This window comes from Nerophis lumbriciformis, linkage group LG27 (genome assembly GCF_033978685.3).
Source record: "Nerophis lumbriciformis linkage group LG27, RoL_Nlum_v2.1, whole genome shotgun sequence".
NCBI classification, from domain to species: domain Eukaryota; kingdom Metazoa; phylum Chordata; class Actinopteri; order Syngnathiformes; family Syngnathidae; genus Nerophis; species Nerophis lumbriciformis.
The window spans coordinates 18,219,355-18,240,358 of NC_084574.2; positions in this window are offsets into that span (position 1 = coordinate 18,219,355).

Sequence of the window (21,004 nt, forward strand, 5' to 3'; positions counted from 1 at the left end):
GGTCCCCTTTATTTAGAAAAGTATCGAAAAGTACCGAAAGGTATCAAAATAATTTTGGTACATTGGTAGCAAAATATTGGTATCGGGACAACACTGGTTGTTACACAAGTACATTAAAGACTTGAATGGAGCCACAAAACAAATCTTGTTTAGGGCCACCAAAAGCCGACCCTCTTCTTGACCTGCAATTTAAGGATTTTTACTGCAGCTTAAAGCAGTAAAGTCGCAGTGTTTCCTGTTCCAGGACGAAGCTGCCACACAATAGCATACATGCACACTGCAAAAACTGAAATCTAAGTAAGATTAAATATCTCAAATAAGATATGTTAGAGTGTTTTATTTGTTTTAAGTGTTTTGGTCCTAAATGATATCAGTAAGATATTACAGCTCGTTGCTGAGATTTTATGACCTATATTGAGTAAAACATGCTTGAAACTAGAATATCAAGTGTTGCAAAGCTGTGTCATCAACACTCACAAGTATAAAACTACTTTTTTAAAGTAATCATTTGTTATTTCTAGCATGAAAAAAAAAAAATCATGATTTTGACACAATTGTGTCTCATAATTAAAACAGATGACAGCCGAATGGACTTTGCTGTTTTATTTTCAATGAAACAATAGAACATACGTACCGGTACTCATATAGTAGTACAGTCGGCACAGTACAGTAAACTGACAGTTAATATTTAAACATTTAACATTTCAAACAATTTTGAACAGAGATAGTTCATGCACATTCAGATAAATTCCTCAAAATTACAATTAAAAACATGTGGCCGGGGGCCGGGCTGTATATATGCGCACTAATTGACTGAAGGAGCACGCACTTGGCGCGATGATGTCATGTTATCGATGGAAAAATGCATTTTTAGACTATATGATTTGCCTGAGCGGCTAGGAGACACCGAGAGTAACAAGCGGTTGCCTTGTTGCCTTTCCATTAAAGGGGAACATTATCACCAGACCTATGTAAGCGTCAATATATACCTTGATGTTGCAGAAAAAAGACCATATATTTTTTTAACTGATTTCCGAACTCTAAATGGGTGAATTTTGGCAAATTAAACACCTTTCTAATATTCGCTCTCGGAGCGATGACGTCACAACGTGGCGTCACATCGGGAAGCAATCCACCATTTTCTCAAACACCGAGTCAAATCAGCTCTGTTATTTTCCGTTTTTTTTTACCTTGGAGACATCATGCCTCATCGGTGTGTTGTCGGAGGGTGTAACAACACGAAGAGGGACGGATTCAAGTTGCACCAGTGGCCCAAAGATGCGAAAGTGGCAAGAAATTGGACGTTTGTTCCGCACACTTTACCGACGAAAGCTATGCTATGACAGAGATGGCAATAATGTGTGGATATCCTGCGACACTCAAAGCAGACGCATTTCCAACGATAAAGTCAAAGAAATCTGCCGCCAGACCCCCATTGAATCTGCCGGAGTGTGTGAGCAATTCAGGGACAAAGGACCTCGGTAGCACGGCAAGCAATGGCGGCAGTTTGTTCCCGCAGACGAGCGAGCTAAACCCCCTATCGACCCTAGCTTCCCTGGCCTGCTGACATCAACTCCAAAACTGGACAGATCAGCTTTCAGGAACAGAGAGCGGATGAAGGTATGTCTACAGAATATATTAATTGATGAATATTGGGCTGTCTGCACTCTCAAAGTGCATGTTGTTGCCAAATGTATTTCATATGCTGTAAACCTAGTTCATAGTTGTTAGTTTCCTTTAATGCCAAACAAACACATACCAATCGTTGGTTAGAAGGCGATCGCCGAATTCGTCCTCGCTTTCTCCCGTGTCGCTGGCTGTCGTGTCGTTTTCGTCGGTTTCGCTTGCATACGGTTCAAACCGATATGGCTCAATAGCTTCAGTTTCTTCTTCAATTTCGTTTTCGCTACCTGCCTCCACACTACAACCATCCGTTTCAATACATGCGTAATCTGTTGAATCGCTTAAACCGCTGAAATCCGAGCTAATGTTGCTATAGCTTGCTGTTCTTTCCGCCATGTTTGTTTGTGTTGGATTCACTATGTGACGTCACAGGAAAATGGACGGGTGTTTATAACGATGGTTAAAATCAGGCACTTTGAAGCTTTTTTTTAGGGATATTGCGTGATGGGTAAAATTTTGAAAAAAACTTCGAAAAATATAATAAGCCACTGGGAACTGATTTTCAATGGTTTTAACCATTCTGAAATTGTGATAATGTTCCCCTTTAAGAACAATACATTAGTTTTAGTATACGTTTGCTGGTTTCAAAAAATGTAATGCCGAGCACATATCATTATGTCAAGATAATGGCACTAGCATATACTTCATTTAAGAATATTTTTCAACATATTGAGCAAAAACTTCTTCTTTTTTTTCTATCAAGAAAAGTACACTTGTTATTAGTGAGAATATACTTATTTTAAGGTATTTTTGGGTTTATTGAGGTTAGCTCATTTTACTTGTTTTGGAAAGTCTTGACAAGCCAAAGTTTCTTGTTCTATTGGCAGATAATTTTTCTTAGTTCAAATAAAATACCCCTCATTTTTGTATTTTTTTTTTCTTGTTTTTGAACACTAACTTTTTGCAGTGCATTGGTCCTTTCTTGGAGGGTCGATGTGCTACTTTGATTCCAATTGGCATTTTTGAGGATGGAGACAGAAGGATCTTAGTGATGTAGAAGCAAGGGGAAGCAGCTGTGAAGTGTTATCATTACAAGCGAATGCATGCGGCCTTTGCTGCCCTTTGGACTTTGCCGCAGCTCAAGACGTTCTTAATGATGTTCATCTAAAGCCCGGACGTGCTGAAAGCTCATTCACAGCTCGCTGCTCAAAGATGACCATGGACTTTGAAAGATGAAAACGTTTTTTTTGGTCTTTCAATGCAGCTTTGCAGCTTTTGTGGCTCGTCCATTGGGGCGAGGTGGGTGGCTGCCCGGAAAAAAAAACAAAAAAAACATGAAGTGAAAAGGAGGGCAAAGGAGAACTCTTGTTTGCGATTTCCTTGGAAACTTCACAAAACTAACATTCTACTTTGTATGGAGGCCGACGCGTCTGTGTGTGGAAGTCATAGGGTTAATGCCATCCTCAAGGAACCTGGGTTCCACTTGGTCGCTCTGTGTAGTAAAGTGGTCCTTGTTGACTCGGCTTGTGTGCGAGTGGGTCACACTCTCCTGCTGTGTAGACTTTTCAACAATCAATCAACACATGCTCGTCCGAGATAAAGGAAACCTGATCAATGCAGCCATGCATTGAGGCTCTTTTTGAAGGAATATAACAGTTGTGTCTGTTTTTACTAGGGTTGTCAAATTGAACGCATTAACTCATGTGAGTAATCATGTATAAACACAGATTAATCACACAATTTAATTTGTCTTTCATCTTAGGCCCCTTCCACATTAAGGTTATCCAGGGTAAATCCCACCTAACCTTATCCTTGTCCACACACATGTCAGGCTTGGACGAAGGAAGGGACTCAGATGCAGAGATGTGATTCCAAATAAAGCTTTTATTTTGAAAAACTCTTTAAGCCTCCAGAGCCGAGTAAATTCAAATAATATAAAATACAAAAAATAGCTATCGACAAAATGTTCCAAAAGGGAAAAACCGAAAATCACTCCAAAAGGAGGAAATACAAAAATAAGGACAATATAATTAGCACCGTATCTGTTATCAAAAAACTTTAACAAAAAACGCTCCAACATGAGGAAGAAAGTAAAGACTATAAAACTTACTACTCTAATAAATGTAAACAAAAAATCACTCAAAAACTTTGAGGAAAAATCTTTAGGGAAAAATTATAACTCACCACTGCGGTAGAAAAAGGTTGAATAACAAAAGTCGCTCTGAGGGAGGAGAAAAAGTTAATTCAAAATTACAGCGTGGGATATTCTGGAAGCAAGGACATAGACGTGGGACAAGGCAAGGCATGGACATGAACATGAACATGGAACACAAGACAGGCACGAAAGCTCGAGACAATCTGGCACAGAACAAGGGGAGGCATGGGCTTATAAAGAACATGAGGGTAATGGGAAACAGGTGGAAACAATCAAGGGTCAGGAATGACGTCAGACTGGTGACACAAGAGGAAGGACCCGTGATCTGAAACAAGAGGAGTTGCTTTTCAAAATAAAACATGTAAATCACAAGACAGAAAAAACCAAGACAAGACTTCCCTCACTGCGGTGTGACAACACACACAATGGTCGTTTAAGACCCCCTCGCCCCCTATGCCATGCAACGCGACCAAGTACGCATGCATGAAAAATGCACACGTCATAGTCACCTCCAGTGTTGCTTTGTGTGCAAGTTCTTAAATTAAACCTAACTTATCTGAACAATATCCAGTCTTGTGGTATTTCAATTAACTGGAATCCAGTGTGCTGTGGGGCCCTATTGTAGTGAATCAATCAATCAATCAATCAATGTTTATTTATATAGCCCTAAATCACAAGTGTCTCAAAGGGCTGCACAAGCCACAACGACATCCTCGGTACAAAGCCCACATAAGGGCAAGGAAAAACTCACCCCAGTGGGACGTCGATGTGAATGACTATGAGAAACCGTGGAGAGGACCGCATATGTGGGTAACCCCCCCCCCCCTCTAGGGGAGACCGAAAGCAATGGATGTCGAGTGGGTCTGACATAATATTGTGAAAGTCCAGTCCATAGTGGATCCAACACAATAGTGAGAGTCCAGTCCATAGTGGGGCCAGCAGGAAACCATCCCGAGCGGAGACGGGTCAGCAGCGCAGAGATGTTCCCAGCCGATGCACAGGCGAGCGGTCCACCCCGGGTCCCGACTCTGGACAGCCAGCACTTCATCCATGGCCACCGGACCTGTGTGTCTCCCCCTCCACAAGGGAGAGGGGAGCAGAGGATAAAGAAAAGAGACGGCAGATCAACTGGTCTAAAAAGGGGGTCTATTTAAAGGCTAGAGCAGGGGTCGGCAACCTTTACCAGTCAAAGAGCCATTTTGACCAGTTTCACAAATTATAGAAGACAATGGGAGCCGCAAAATTTTTTTGAAATTTTAAATGAAATAACACTGCATACAAAGTTTTTCTTTTGCTTTGTGCTATGTATATACCAATGGTCTCAGACACGTTTCCCACACCTTTATGTAGAATTTGAAGGCTGGTACGGCACGTGGGTTTTTAATGAATGGCGTTTGTCAGCGTCATGTGTGCCGTGATGGTGAAGCATAGAGCACCCACTACAACCAGCGTGCCTGAACAGCCACATGTTGTATGGGGCTTCCGCTTACTAACGGTGATGACAGCAAGGCATACTTAGTCAACAGCCACACAGGTCACACTGACGGTGGCGGTATGAAAAAAAAACAAACTTTAACACTCTTACTAATAATGCGCCACACTGTGAACCCACACCAAACAAGAATGACAAACAAATTTCGGGAGAACATCTGCACCGTAACACAACATAAACACAACAGGACAAATACCCAGAATCCCATGCAGCCCTAACTCTTCCGGGATACATTATACACCCCCCCCTACCAAACCCCGCCCACCTCAACCGACGCACAGAGAGAGGGGGGGGGGGGGGGTTGATGTGTGAGGGAGCAGGGTTGGGGTGGCGGCGGGGTTTGGTGATAGCAGGGGTGTATAATGTAGCCCGGAAGAGTCAGGGCTGCATGGGATTCTGGGTGTTTGTTCTGTTGTGTTTATGTTGTGTTAAGGTGCAGATGTTCTCCCGAAATGTGTTTGTCATTCTTGTTTGGTTTTGGTTCAAAGTGTGGCGCATTATTAGTAAGAGTGTTAAAGTTATTTAATATGACTACCGTCAGTGTAACCTGTGTGGCTGTTGACCAAGTATGCCTTGCTGTCACGTACGTGTGCAAGCAAAAGATGTATATTATATAACAAGTGTTGGGCTGGCACGCTATTAATACAGATTATAGAGGGTGCCAAATGTTGTACCATCATGGCACGCCCTTATTATAGCTGTAAGGGTGAAAATCGGTGTATATTAATCCCGGGACTTTTCTGCGAGAGGCACTGAAATCCGGACGTCTAACGGGAAAATTCGGGGGTTCAGCTAGTAAGCTGCCGAGCCGCATCAGAGTGATCAAAGAGCCGCATGCGGCTCCGGAGCCGCGGGTTGCCGACCCCTGGGCTAGAGTATACAAATGAGTTTTAAGATGGGACTTCAATGCTTCTACCGAGGTAACATCTCTAACTGTTACCGGGAGGGCATTCCAGAGTACTGGAGCCCGAATAGAAAACGCGCTATAGCTCGCAGACTTTTTTTGGGCTCTGGGAATCACTAATAAGCCGGAGTTCTTTGAACGCAGATTTCTTGCCGGGACATATGGTACAATACAATCGGCAAGATAGGATGGAGCTAGACCGTGTAGTCTTTTATACGTAAGTAGTAAAACCTTAAAGTCACATCTTAAGTGCACAGGAAGCCAGTGCAGGTGAGCCAGTATAGGCGTAATATGATCAAACTTTCTTGTTCTTGTCAAAAGTCTAGCAGCCGCATTTTGTACCAACTGTAATCTTTTAATGCTAGACATAGGGAGACCCCAAAATAATACGTTACAGTAATCGAGACGAGACGTAACGAACGCATGAATAATGATCTCAGCGTCGCTGGTGGACAGAATGGAACAAATTTTAGCGATATTACGGAGATGAAAGAAGGCCGTTTTAGTAACACTCTTGATGTGTAACTCAAACGAGAGAGTTGGGTCGAAGATATCACACCTGAGACATCATAAATTAATCAAATCTTTAATGGACACGTGAAAGTAAACAATGTGATAAAGAACATTTTACATCAATCAAACTAGGGATCTAGATATCTGGTCAGGACACTCCTCACTCTTTTGCCTTCACCTTCATTGTCCATTCCTTTTTGGTGACTTTATATAGCTCTAACACTTAGCGCTTATAATAACAATATCACTCATACTCAGAGGTGGGTAGTAGCGCGCTACATTTACTCCGTTACATCTACTTGAGTAACTTTTGGGATAAATTGTACTTCTAAGAATAGTTTTAATGCAACATACTTTTACTTGAGTATATTTATAGAGAAGAAACGCTACTTTTACTCCGCTACTTTTATCTACATTCAGCTCGCTACTCGCTACTAATTTTGATCGATCTGTTAATGCACGCTTTGTTTGTTTTGGTCTGTCAGACAGACCTCCATATATAGTACCTGCGTTTCAACAAATACAGTCACTGGTGACATTCACTACGTTCCACCAATCAGATGCAGTCACTGGTGACGTTGGACCAATCAAACAGAGCCAGGGGTCACATGACCTGACTTAAACAAGTTGAAAAACGTATTCGGGTGTTACCATTTAGTGGTCAATCGTACGGAATATGTACTGTACTGTGCAATCTACTAATAAAAGTTTCAATCAATCAATCAATCAAAAGTGTGAAGGAAAAAAGACCCTTTTTTATTTCAACCGTACATCCCGTCAAAAGCCTAAAGACTGACTGCACAGTTCCTGTCTTCACAATAAAAGTGCCGCTCCATCGCGCCTGCGCTTTCAAAATAAGAGTCTCCGAAAGCCAGCGCAAACAAGCTAGAAAGCTAGAAAGCGACGGAGTTTGCCGCCAATGTATTTCTTGTAAAGTGTATAAAAACGAATATGGAAGCTGGACAAATAAGAAGCCAAAAACCAACCACTTTCATGTGGTATTAGACAGAAAGGAGGAACTTTTTTTTCTCCTCCATTTGAAAACGTGGACGTTATCAGCACTGCTGTCTGATTACAATCAATGCAAGTCATCAGAATCAGGTAATACACCAACTTATATTCTTGTCTTCATGAAAGAAAGGAATCTATATGTGTTAAACATGCATGTATATTCATTAAAACACCATGTGTGTGTATGTTACTCATCAGTTACTCAGTACTTGAGTAGTTTTTTAACAACATACATTTTACTTTTACTCAAGTAAATATTTGGGTGACTACTCCTTACTTTTACTTGAGTAATAAATCTCTAAAGTAACAGTACTCTTACTTGAGTACAATTTCTGGCTACTCTACCCACCTCTGCTCATACTTGGTTAATATTCAAGTCACACAATGTAAATGGAGTATTGTTGACACTTTTTGGAGTATTTTCTATTGGGTTTTATGGGCGGAATAGAGGACCTTCCACTGGCTCCGCATTAAGCAGACTTTTATTTAAGAGTTAGAAATGCATTAAAAAAAAAAAAACATCCGTCGTCATGTCTTGCATATTGATTGTAATCGACAGGAAAAATAAAATAAAAAAGTGCAGTTCCCCTTTAAGTGTGTGGGGAGACCACCAGAGGGGTGGATTTCAGTTCCTAGTATAGTGGGCTGCTGTACATAAAAAGGCGACTATAGAGAACTATAAGAGTCGGGAGCCTGTGTGCCAACAGACCCCTTAATCCTCAGACATGGAGGCATGACCAGACTCCCAACCATCTTGAGTCCAAACTCAAACAGCTTGACACGGTGATTGAGACATATAGATTAGACTTTTGTTTGGCTGCGCCTTTTCCTCCAGTCTGGCTCCCCTAAGATGTGAGGTGTGTCAAGTTGCCGTTTTAGACTGACTTGGATCATTGAGTTGCCTCAGCCCACTTACAGTTTACTTCCAGAACTCTCTTTTCTGACATCATCCACTTTGATCGAAAATCAACTTTCTTTCTTTTAGTTTTGTATCATGATATCTATGTTGTCATAACAACACAATACTTTTCATTATATGAAATATTTTTTTTCATCAACCAAATGGGGTCCATATTGTTTTAGTTACAGTATAGACAAATAAATCTCAGTGGAAAGTTTTAATAATTTCATAACGTTTTGGACACACATCTAAAATAAATCAAATCTGGCCAAAGATTTTATGTGGAGCCTCTATTTAAGGTTGCCAACCCCCTAAAAAAATAACGGACACCTTGAGGCAACCTAATTGTCTTCACTCCTACCGGCTTGGTGTTTGTTTAGTTTAAATGAGTGTGCTTTTATTAATTAATTAGCGTGGAACGGGCGTGGCCACCGCTGCTGCTCACTGCTCCCCTCACCTCCCAGGGGGTGATCAAGGGTGATGGGTCAAATGCAGAGAATAATTTCGCCACACCTGGTGTGTGTGTGACAATCATTGGTACTTTAACTTTAACGATTTTAATACTACAGCCGTCCCTTATGTATCGCTGTTAATTGGTTCCAACATCCATCCATCCATCCATTTTCTACCGCTTATTCCCTTTTGGGGTCGCGGGGGGCGCTGGAGCCTATCTCAGCTACTATCGGGTGGAAGGCGGGGTACACCCTGGACAAGTCGCCACCTCATCGCAGGGCCAACACAGATAGACAGACAACATTCACACTCACATTCACACACTAGGGCCAATTTAGTGTTGCCAATCAACCTATCCCCAGGTGCATGTCTTTGGAGGTGGGAGGAACCCGGAGGGAACACACACAGTCACGGGGAGAACATGCAAACTCCACACAGAAAGATCCCGAGCCCGGGATTGAACCAAGGACTACTCAGGACCTTCGTATTGTGAGGCAGATGCACTAACCCCTCCCCTACCGTGCTGATATGACAGCAATAAATGAATGTCAGCAAAGTACTTTACTTTCCGGTATGTTGAGCGCACCAGTGTATAAGCCGCACCCATCAAATTTTAGAATAAATACATATTCTTACACATATTAGCCGCATTGAACTATAAGCAGCAGATATATGTCGGTACAAAATATTTTTTAAATTTGTATTTACATACCTTAATTGTTTCCAAACAGTGTCTGTGACACTGCAGTAAAACGGCTGATCAAGCAAAACATAGGTCATCGTCATGGACCCTCTAGCTGTGGAAGCTAGCGCTCCATTCAGCCAAACAGACCCAATAACTCCACGGTGATGTTTTGGTAAATTTATGAAACAACACAAAATGAAAGCCATTTTAAGTTAATAATACTAACAATTGTTAGCAATTTCGTTAATGCTAATGACGCTAGCTTGATTACATTGCTATAGCACATACAAATATGCATGAAAACTCTCCTAAAGACATCACACATGGGAGGGTTTAGTAAGTATGAATTGTTTTAGTTATATTGTAAAACGTACAATCGTTGTGATGGATTAAGAATCATTTCGAGCAGAAACGCTATAGACCAGTGGCGTCAAACTCAAATACAGAGTGGGCCAAAATGCAAAACTGAACAAAGCCGCGGGCCAAGGTTGAACAAATTAACCTTTTAATAGGGACCCAAACACGTTTTGCATTGAATATTGAACAAGCAAGGCTTATATAACTTTATAGTGACATGCAAAATCCAGTTTAAAATAATAATAATGAAAATAAAAAAATATCAATGGCATATCAAATACAATTTAAATAAATTTGAATGCCTCTTCTGAGGTAAATATCAACATTAACTTTTTCCACAGGCTTATACATTTGAAAATAAAATAATGAATAAACCAACCATTCAGGACTTTAAACTGCTCAGTTTGCAACACACTGATCTAATCTGATGTGCCCAAGCCAGATACCGGCCATCTTTTCTGGGATGCTAGTTCATTAATGTCGGGGCTCAGGCTTTGAGCTGAGGCAACCTTCATTATCGAACGAAGGTGTTCATCAGTCATTATTTCTCGTATTCCACAGTCTTGGGGGCGTGCCTTACAGGCACTGCTTTAAACGTCCTCTACGAGCTGACGTCACGTCCGCTTTTCATCCCTTCTAACAACGTGCCCGCCCAGTTTCAAGATATGAGCGGCTTCTGTACGCACCCTCACGTAAATGCAACGCATACTTCATCAATAGCAATACAGTTTACACTGAGAGTGGCCCTATAAGCAACTTTAACATTGTTAGAAATATGCGCCACACTGTGAATCCACACCAAACAAGAATGACAAACACATTTTGGGAGAACATCCGCACAGTAACACAACATAAACACAACAGAACAAATACCCAGAACCCTTTGCAGCACCAGGTGTTGTGACGGATAATGCACCCCCGGCGTAGAATGCACCCCCTGACGGGAGTGTTGTATCAACTAAAGCCCACACTTAAAGTTTCCACGTGCAAGATTGAATCTATTTGAAAAAGTTATTTAATAATAAGCCAAAAGGGCAAAAACAATAATGTTCGTGTTGGAGGAGTTGTGAATGAATGAAATATGAAATCTGTGCTGCAGTCACTGCTGGGCCACAACATTAGGTACACCTGCAGACTGCAGCACGGATTAGTGGTGTACCGTGGCACCGCCGCTGTATATGATCGGCGGGCCAGCTCTAGTGTTAATTTGATATCGCCTCACGGGCCAAGTGAAATTACACGGCGGGCCAAATTTGGCCCGCGGGCCAGAGTTTGACACACATGCTATAGACGAATTGTGAATGAAAGGGCATATACTTCCAGTTGGAGGCACAAACCAGGAAGCAGATTTTCAGCCCGCAGCACCTGCAGTGAGCAAACTCGTCGAAAAGATGGCGCCATAGCACACACAATCACACACATTTTCAGTGTCTCTGTTGAAAACTGTTTGTTGAATACAAAACATAATGGGTGATAGTAAAAAAAAGAAATCCATAAATTAGCCGCACTGTTTTATAAGCCGCAGGGTTCAAAGAGTAGGAAAAAAGTAGCGACTTATAAAAATACGGTAGGAATTATTCATTATAAATCAAATTTTGTCATAGCTAGAGCATATTTTTACGACTTTCTAAATACATTTTCCAAATTTATTAGAGCCTTCCAGGCATGAAGTAACACCCTTTGTCACTTTTTCATCCGTTACAGTAATGCTGCCTGAGGCTGAGCCAATCAGTGGCCAGAATACTGAACAGTGCGCTCTGATGTTATTGTGTGTATATAAATGAACACTGAAATTCAAGTATTTATATATATATATATATATATATATATATATATATATATATATATATATATATATATATATATATATATATATAGCTAGAATTCACTGAAAGTCAAGTATTTCTTTTATTTATATATATACATATATAAGAAATACTATATAAATATACTCCTCCCCCCTTTACCCCGCACCCGCCCCCACCCGACCCCCTCAAACCCCCCACCAATCTCCCGAGTTTGGAGGTCTCAAGGTTGGCAAGTATGTTGATTGATTGAAACTTTTTATTAGTAGAATGCACAGTACAGTACATATTCCGTACAATTGACCACTAAATGGGAACACCCCAATAGGTTTTTCAACTTGTTTAAGTCGGGGTCCACGTTAATCAATTCATGGTAAAGTATAGTAGGCTTAAGTATTCATTTTATTTAACAAATGTATTTAATATTTTAGCCACTGTTGTTGCACACGGTTTGAACAGTAACACTGTGTATGAGTATAGGAAAATAAAACACTGTACTCCAATCAAGTGATTTTTTTGGTGTACAGTGTTACACGTACCACAGTTTGAGAATCCCCGGATTAGATGCAGGATTTTTAGTAATATTAATAAATAGAAGACATAATAATCCTAAAACAAGGCATTTTTTGAGAAATTTGTTGACGGACTCCCATCCCAGCAGGCTTATTGAATTTTCTTTTTTTAGAGAAAAAAATAATTTAGCTATTTGTGTGTGTTTACACAAATACCGTTTCCATATGAGTTGGGAAATTGTGTTAGATGTAAATATAAACGGAATACAATGATTTGCAAATCATTTTCAACCCATATTCAGTTGAATATGCTACAAAGACAACATGTTTGATGTTCAAACTGATACACTTTTTTTTGTGTGCAAATAATCATTAACTTTAGAATTTGATGCCAGCAACACGTGACAAAGAAGTTGGGAAAGGTGGCAATAAATACTGATAAAGTTGAGGAATGCTCATCAAACACTTATTTGGAACATCCCACAGGTGTGCAGGCTAATTGGGAACAGGTGGGTGCCATGATTGGGTATAAAAGTAGATTCCATGAAATGCTCAGTCATTCACAAACAAGGATGGGGTGAGGGTCACCACTTTGTCAACAAATGTGTGAGCAAATTGTTGAACAGTTTAAGAAAAACCTTTCTCAACCAGCTATTGCAAGGAATTCAGGGATTTCACCATCTATGGTCCGTAATATCATCAAAGGGTTCAGAGAATCTGGAGAAATCACTGCACGTAAGCAGCTAAGCCCGTGACCTTCGATCCCTCAGGCTGTACTGCATCAACAAGCGACATCAGTGTGTAAAGGATATCACCACATGGGCTCAGGAACACTTCAGAAACCCACTGTCAGTAACTACAGTTGGTCGCTACATCTGTAAGTGCAAGTTAAAACTCTCCTATGCAAGGGGAAAACCGTTTATCAACAACACCCAGAAACGCCGTCGGCTTCGCTGGGCCTGAGCTCATCTAAGATGGACTGATACAAAGTGGAAAAGTGTTCTGTGGTCTGACGAGTCCACATTTCAAATTGTTTTTGGAAACTGTGGACGTCGTGTCCTCTGGACCAAAGAGGAAAAGAACCATCCAGATTATTATAGGCGCAAAGTTGAAAAGCCAGCATCTGTGATGGTATGGGGGTGTATTAGTGCCCAAGACATAGGTAACTTACACATCTGTGAAGGCGCCATTAATGCTTAAAAGGTACATACAGGTTTTTGGAGCAACATATGTTGCCATCCAAGCAACGTTACCATGGACGCCCCTGCTTATTTCAGCAAGACAATGCCAAGCCACGTGTAACATCAACGTGGCTTCATAGTAAAAGAGTGCGGGTACTAGACTGGCCTGCCTGTAGTCCAGACCTGTCTCCCATTGAAAATGTGTGGCACATTATGAAGCCTAAAATACCACAACGGAGACCCCCAAACTGTTGAACAACTTAAGCTGTACATCAAGTAAGAATGGGAAAGAATTCCACCTGAGAAGCTTAAAAAATGTGTCTCCTCAGTTTCCAAACCTTTACTGAGTGTTGTTAAAAGGAAAGGCCATGTAACACAGTGGTGAACATGCCCTTTACCAACTATTTTGGCACGTGTTGCAGCCATGAAATTCTAAGTTAATTATTATTTGCAAAAAAAAAATAAAGTTTATGAGTTTGAACATCAAATATCTTGTCTTTGGAACTGAATATGGGTTGAAAAGGATTTGCAAATCATTGTATTCCGTTTATATTTACATCTAACACAATTTCCCAACTCGTATGGAAACGGGTTTTGTAGAACTAAATATGCAGTTTTGGTAGCTGCCTCAAACCCTCTGTAGTACATATAAATAAATAAAAAGTAAAAAAAAAAAAAAATGGTGGTCGTTATTGTGCTGGAGTAGGAACCTTGACAAAAACAGCTCAGTCCCAACTTGATTAGATATGTCAGTGAGGAAAACAAGCAGAGCTTTTCCTTTTATGTCGTCGTGATGGTCAGATGAAAGAGGAGGTAAAGAGGAAGTGATGGAGAAGAGATTGGTGTTAAGTGGATTGACCCCTGCCACCATGATTAAGGCCATAAAGAGAGTTCTGGCCACAGGTTATATTAGAGGATTATGAAGGGCTGTAAAGGCATATAGGAAACAGATCTGGAGATTAACCAACGCGGACGCTAAAGTCAACACCACTTCACATTCCACACACTTGAATTTACGCAGCAGGAAGTCACAGAGCATGTTTACCACAACGTGCCGACATGCTGAAAGTGCAAAACGGTGGGTTTATAGGCCCAGTAAAATGAATATAATTCTTTAAGAACACACAAAAACATTATCATCATGTATGATCATCACACAAAATGTACTTATAAGACAGTGACAATAGCAGCCCATCAAAGGTTTGAATAACAGGTATGAAGAAAATAGAGTAATAAAGTATCATTCAAATGAAGTAATTAGAGCTGTCGAAAATACGGGTTAACTCATGTGATTAATCAAAAAATATATATAATTAATTATGTGTACACGCATATTAATCACGCATTTCAATTTGACTGGACATGCTCTTTTTTCTTAAAGAGAAATTGCACTTGTTTTTTTTAATGCATTCTAACTCGTAAATAAAAGTCCCCTTGCAATGGAGTCAATGGGATATCCTCTATTCTGCCCATAAAACCCGATAAATAACCATACAAAAACTGCCAATAATATTCCATTTACATTTCGTGACTTGTATATTACCAAATATTAGTGATATTGTTATTATAAGTGCTAAACCGGACAGACTATTTATAGCGGCGACGTGCTATGTTGACTTCATCAGCTGGTGAGCTGCTTCCTTGCCTCGGAGCTCGTGAAAGTGTATTCTATATCATGTCCTTCACCTTGATAGTACAAGGATGAGGACATAATCCGACAAGTGGGTCAACTTTGGTATCCCACCCTTCCTTTTTATCGTTGCGATGAATATGAGACATTCTTCATCTAAAAAGGTAATATATCAACATCCTAAGAGCAGGCATCCTAGTGACAGCAGACATTGTACAGTGAGTGATGTTTTATTATGTTTGTTGGCTCTCATGAAGTCTGCAGTGAGTGGTAATCAGCGATGTTGCTGGATGAAAACCAACACTTCCCAATCCAACATGATGGAGCTTGAGGAGGAATGGGAATGGGGAAAATGTCACTTTAGATAAAACTGTTACCAGGTTTAGAGCAAATGAATGATGTACCAATCAAGTAAAACATTTTAAAATGTTCCTGTATCACCGGAAAATTTCTAATACTTTGTATTTGGTAATTGGCGTAAAGATCAAACCAAATCCTCGAAGTGGACTATTTGGGGTGGCCCCTCTGTCATCTTCTCTTAGCAAATCCAAAAAGAACTTGGTAGCATTTACTTACTTTGTTGGGTAGAAGACTCGTTGTGCTAAATTGGAAGGTAACAACGCCTCCCTGACACACCTTTTGGATCAGAGATATTCTTTATTTTCTGAAATTGTAAAAAAAAATTAGGCTGACGAACAGTTGTTCTGTGAAGTTTCAGGAAGTAGTCCTAAAATATGTAAAGTTAAAGTACCACTGATAGTCACACACACACTAAGTGTGGTGAAATTACCCTCTGCATTTGACCCATCCCCTTGTTCCACCCCATGGGAGGTGAGGGGAGCAGTGAGCAGCAGCGGTGGCCGCGCTCGTTAATTATTTTACTGATTTAACCCCCAATTCCAACCCTTGATGCTGAGTGCCAAGCAGGGAGGTAATGGGTCCCATTTTCATAGTCTTTGGTATGACTGGGGTTTGAACTCACAACCTCCAACCTCAAGGCCACTGATCTCAAATTGAACGCCAATTGAAAGATAGATAATTGATGAGCCTTTTGTCTGCTTTTCTGCACCGTGTTGGGGATATTCAGGAGTGCAGATGTCTGTGGCTTCATGACAATATTTGCCTGTACTTATTTGACTGAAGCATTTTTTATTTTATTTTCTAGTTTATTATTTGTATTTTGCCTTAAAAATAATTTAAGTGGGTTAATGTGGAAAAAAGACCATTTTATTAGTGTTTAATTGTATTTCTGGACTGTATATGTCAAAAATCTACGGAGCCCCAAAAGAGACATGGGGAAAAAAATTTTTTGGGGGGGAACATTTAAAAAAAAAAAAATTTTTTTAGATAAATATCTTGTGCGCACGAGAAAGCATTGGATGCGTGCGGATGGTTCGAGGTGTGTGTGAAAATGCCAGTTCAGGAGTTAATTCGGCTGTATTTCCAACTAGGACTTTCCCCCATGTGTGTTGTGGCAAAATGTGAATGCCTGCCAAAAATGTATTTCCTTCGCGGGGGAGCGTGGCACTCGCTGACCCTGCATATTTGTCTTGATGTGTCCACAGCAGATTACTAGGTGTAAGACAAACACTTTATCTCCGTGGTTATTGTATTGCTACGTGTTTGACATTATTTAAGACTTTATCGTGCCCGGAAAAGGACAGTTTTCCTCTTCTTAGGGATTAATGAGATTTAAAGGTCTATTGTTAGTCCGATGTTGATGTGACAAAAACCTCTTTCTTGTTTGGAAGATACACACAATTGTAACTGTTATTTCTTCTTGCACATAATAAATATGTACAACGTGTTTGGAAACTATCTCGTGCGCACGCAAAAAGTATCTCGTGCGCACGAGATACATATCTAAAAAAATAATAATAATTTCCCCCCACAATTTTTTTTCCCCCCCATGTCCCTTTAGGGGCTCCGTAAAAATCCAATAAACAAAAGTAAAAAAGAATTGTTTTTACTGCAACAGGGTTAAATTGAATTATGTGATAAGTTAAGTTAAAAGTAAAGTACCAATGATTGTCACACACACCCTAGGTGTGGTGAAATTTGTCCTCTGCATTTGACCCATCCCCTTGTTCACCCCCTGGGAGGTGAGGGGAGCAGTGGGCAGCAGCGGTGGCCGCGCTCGGGAATCATTTTTGGTGATTTAACCCCCAATTCCAACCCTTGATGCTGAGTGCCAAGCATGGAGGTAATGGGTCCCATTTTTATAGTCTTTGGTACGACTCGGCCGGGGTTTGAACTCACGACCTACCCATCTCAGGGCGGACACTCCAACCACAAGGCCACTGATCTCAAATTTAACGCCAATTGAAAAGTAATTGAAAAGTAGATAATTGATGAGCCTTTTGTCTGCTTTTCTGCACCGTGTTAGGGACATTCAGGAGTGCAGATGTCTGTGGCTTCATGACAATATTTGCTTGTACTTATTTGACCAAAGCATTTTTTATTTTATTTAGTTTATAATTTGTATTTTATTTTATAAATAATTCAAGTGGTTAGTGTGGGAAAAAAATAACATTTTATTGTATTTCTGGACTGTATATGTCAAAAATCCAATGAACAAAAGTAAAACAAAAAAAAATTGTTACTGCATCAGGGTTAAATTTAATTATGTAATAACCTGTGATTAATCATGATTAATACAAATTCAAAAGTGTGATTTATCTGATTGGAAAAAAAAATTTTTGACAACACTAGAAGTAATACAGGGCAGCACGGTGGTAGTGGGGTTAATGCATCTGCCTCACAATACGAAGGTCCTGAGTAGTCCTGAGTTCAATCCCGGGCTCGGGATCTTTCTGTGTGGAGTTTGCATGTTCTCCCCGTGACTGCGTGGGTTCCCTCCGGGTACTCCGGCTTCCTCCCACCTCCAAAGACATGCACCTGGGGATAGGTTGATTGGCAACACTAAAATTGGCCCTAGTGTGTGAATGTGAGTGTGAATTGTTGTCTGTCTATCTGTGTTGGCCCTGCGATGAGGTGGCGACTTGTCCAGGGTGTACCCCGCCTTCCGCCCGATTGTAGCTGAGATAGGCTCCAGCGCCCCCCGCGACCCCAAAAGGGAATAAGCGGTAGAAAATGGATGGATGGATGGATGAAATGTAATCGAAAGGTAGATAATTGATGAGCCTTTTGTCTGCTTTTCTGCACCGTGTTGGGGACATTCAGGAGTGCAGATGTCTGTGGCTTCATGACAATATTTGCCTGTGCTTATTTGACCGAAGCATTTTGTATTTTATTTTCTAGTTTATTATTTGTATTTTATCTTATGAATAATTTAAGTGGTTAGTGTGGGAAAAAAATAACATGTTACTAGTGTTTCATTGTATTTCTGTACTGTATACAGGTAAAAGCCAGTAAATTAGAATATTTTGAAAAACTTGATTTATTTCAGTAATTGCATTCAAAAGGTGTAACTTGTACATTATATTTATTCATTGCACACAGACTGATGCATTCAAATGTTTATTTCATTTAATTTTGATGATTTGAAGTGGCAACAAATGAAAATCCAAAATTCCGTGTGTCACAAAATTAGAATATTACTTAAGGCTAATACAAAAAAGGGATTTTTAGAAATGTTGGCCAACTGAAAAGTATGAAAATTAAAAATATGAGCATGTACAATACTCAATACTTGGTTGGAGCTCCTTTTGCCTCAATTACTGCGTTAATGCGGCGTGGCATGGAGTCGATGAGTTTCTGGCACTGCTCAGGTGTTATGAGAGCCCAGGTTGCTCTGATAGTGGCCTTCAACTCTTCTGCGTTTTTGGGTCTGGCATTCTGCATCTTCCTTTTCACAATACCCCACAGATTTTCTATGGGGCTAAGGTCAGGGGAGTTGGCGGGCCAATTTAGAACAGAAATACCACGGTCCGTAAACCAGGCACGGGTAGATTTTGCGCTGTGTGCAGGCGCCAAGTCCTGTTGGAACTTGAAATCTCCATCTCCATAGAGCAGGTCAGCAGCAGGAAGCATGAAGTGCTCTAAAACTTGCTGGTAGACGGCTGCGTTGACCCTGGATCTCAGGAAACAGAGTGGACCGACACCAGCAGATGACATGGCACCCCAAACCATCACTGATGGTGGAAACTTTACACTAGACTTCAGGCAACGTGGATCCTGTGCCTCTCCTGTCTTCCTCCAGACTCTGGGACCTCGATTTCCAAAGGAAATGCAAAATTTGCATGGTTGGGTGATGGTTTGGGGTGCCATGTCATCTGCTGGTGTCGGTCCACTCTGTTTCCTGAGATCCAGGGTCAACGCAGCCGTCTACCAGCAAGTTTTAGAGCACTTCATGCTTCCTGCTGCTGACCTGCTCTATGGAGATGGAGATTTCAAGTTCCAACAGGACTTGGCGCCTGCACACAGCGCAAAATCTACCCGTGCCTGGTTTACGGACCGTGGTATTTCTGTTCTAAATTGGCCCGCCAACTCCCCTGACCTTAGCCCCATAGAAAATCTGTGGGGTATTGTGAAAAGGAAGATGCAGAATGCCAGACCCAAAAACGCAGAAGAGTTGAAGGCCACTATCAGAGCAACCTGGGCTCTCATAACACCTGAGCAGTGCCAGAAACTCATCGACTCCATGCCACGCCGCATTAACGCAGTAATTGAGGCAAAAGGAGCTCCAACCAAGTATTGAGTATTGTACATGCTCATATTTTTAATTTTCATACTTTTCAGTTGGCCAACATTTCTAAAATTCCCTTTTTTGTATTAGCCTTAAGTAATATTCTAATTTTGTGACACACGGAATTTTGGATTTTCATTTGTTGCCACTTCAAATCATCAAAATTAAATGAAATAAACATTTGAATGCATCAGTCTGTGTGTAATGAATAAATATAATGTACAAGTTACACCTTTTGAATGCAATTACTGAAATAAATCAAGTTTTTCAAAATATTCTAATTTACTGGCTTTTACCTGTATGTCAAAAATCCAAAACACAAAAGTTAAAAAAAAACTGTAACTGCATCAGGGTTAAATTTAATTATGTAATAAACTGTGATTAATCATGATTAATACAAATTCAAAAGTGTGATTAATCTCATTAGAAGTAATACCAAACACATTACTAACTCAGTCAGGGTAGTTTAACCGATTGATTGATTGATTGATTGAGACTTTTATTAGTAGATTGCACAGTACAGTACATCATACTTGCCAACCCTCCCGGATTTTCCGGGAGACTCCCGAAATTCAGCGCCTCTCCCGAAAACCTCCCGGGACAAATTTTCTCCCGAAAATCTCCCGAAATTCAGGCACACAATATAAACAAGCATACCTGCCCAATCACGTTATAACTGTAGAATGATCGAGGGCGAGTTCTTGGTGTCTTATGTGGGTTTATTGTTAGGCAGTTTCATTAACGTCCTCCCAGCGCGGCAACAACACACAACAACAGCATTTCGTCTACCATAAAGCAGTTCGTCTGCCGTAAACAGCAATGTTGTGACACTCTTAAACAGGACAATACTGCCATCTAGTGTATTTGATGAAAGCACTTTTTGCGTGCCACAAAGCAATGCATCATCAGTGAGGGCGTTCAGCATGGTTAGAAAAATAGTGACAAATAGAACAAGGATGGACAATTCAACCCTTAACTCAACAATGAGTAGATGAGTGTTATGTGTGTGTATATGTGTAAATAAATGAACACTGAAATTCAAGTATTTATTTTAATTATATATATATATATATATGAAATACTTGACTTAGTATTTCTTATATATATATATATATATATATATATATATATATA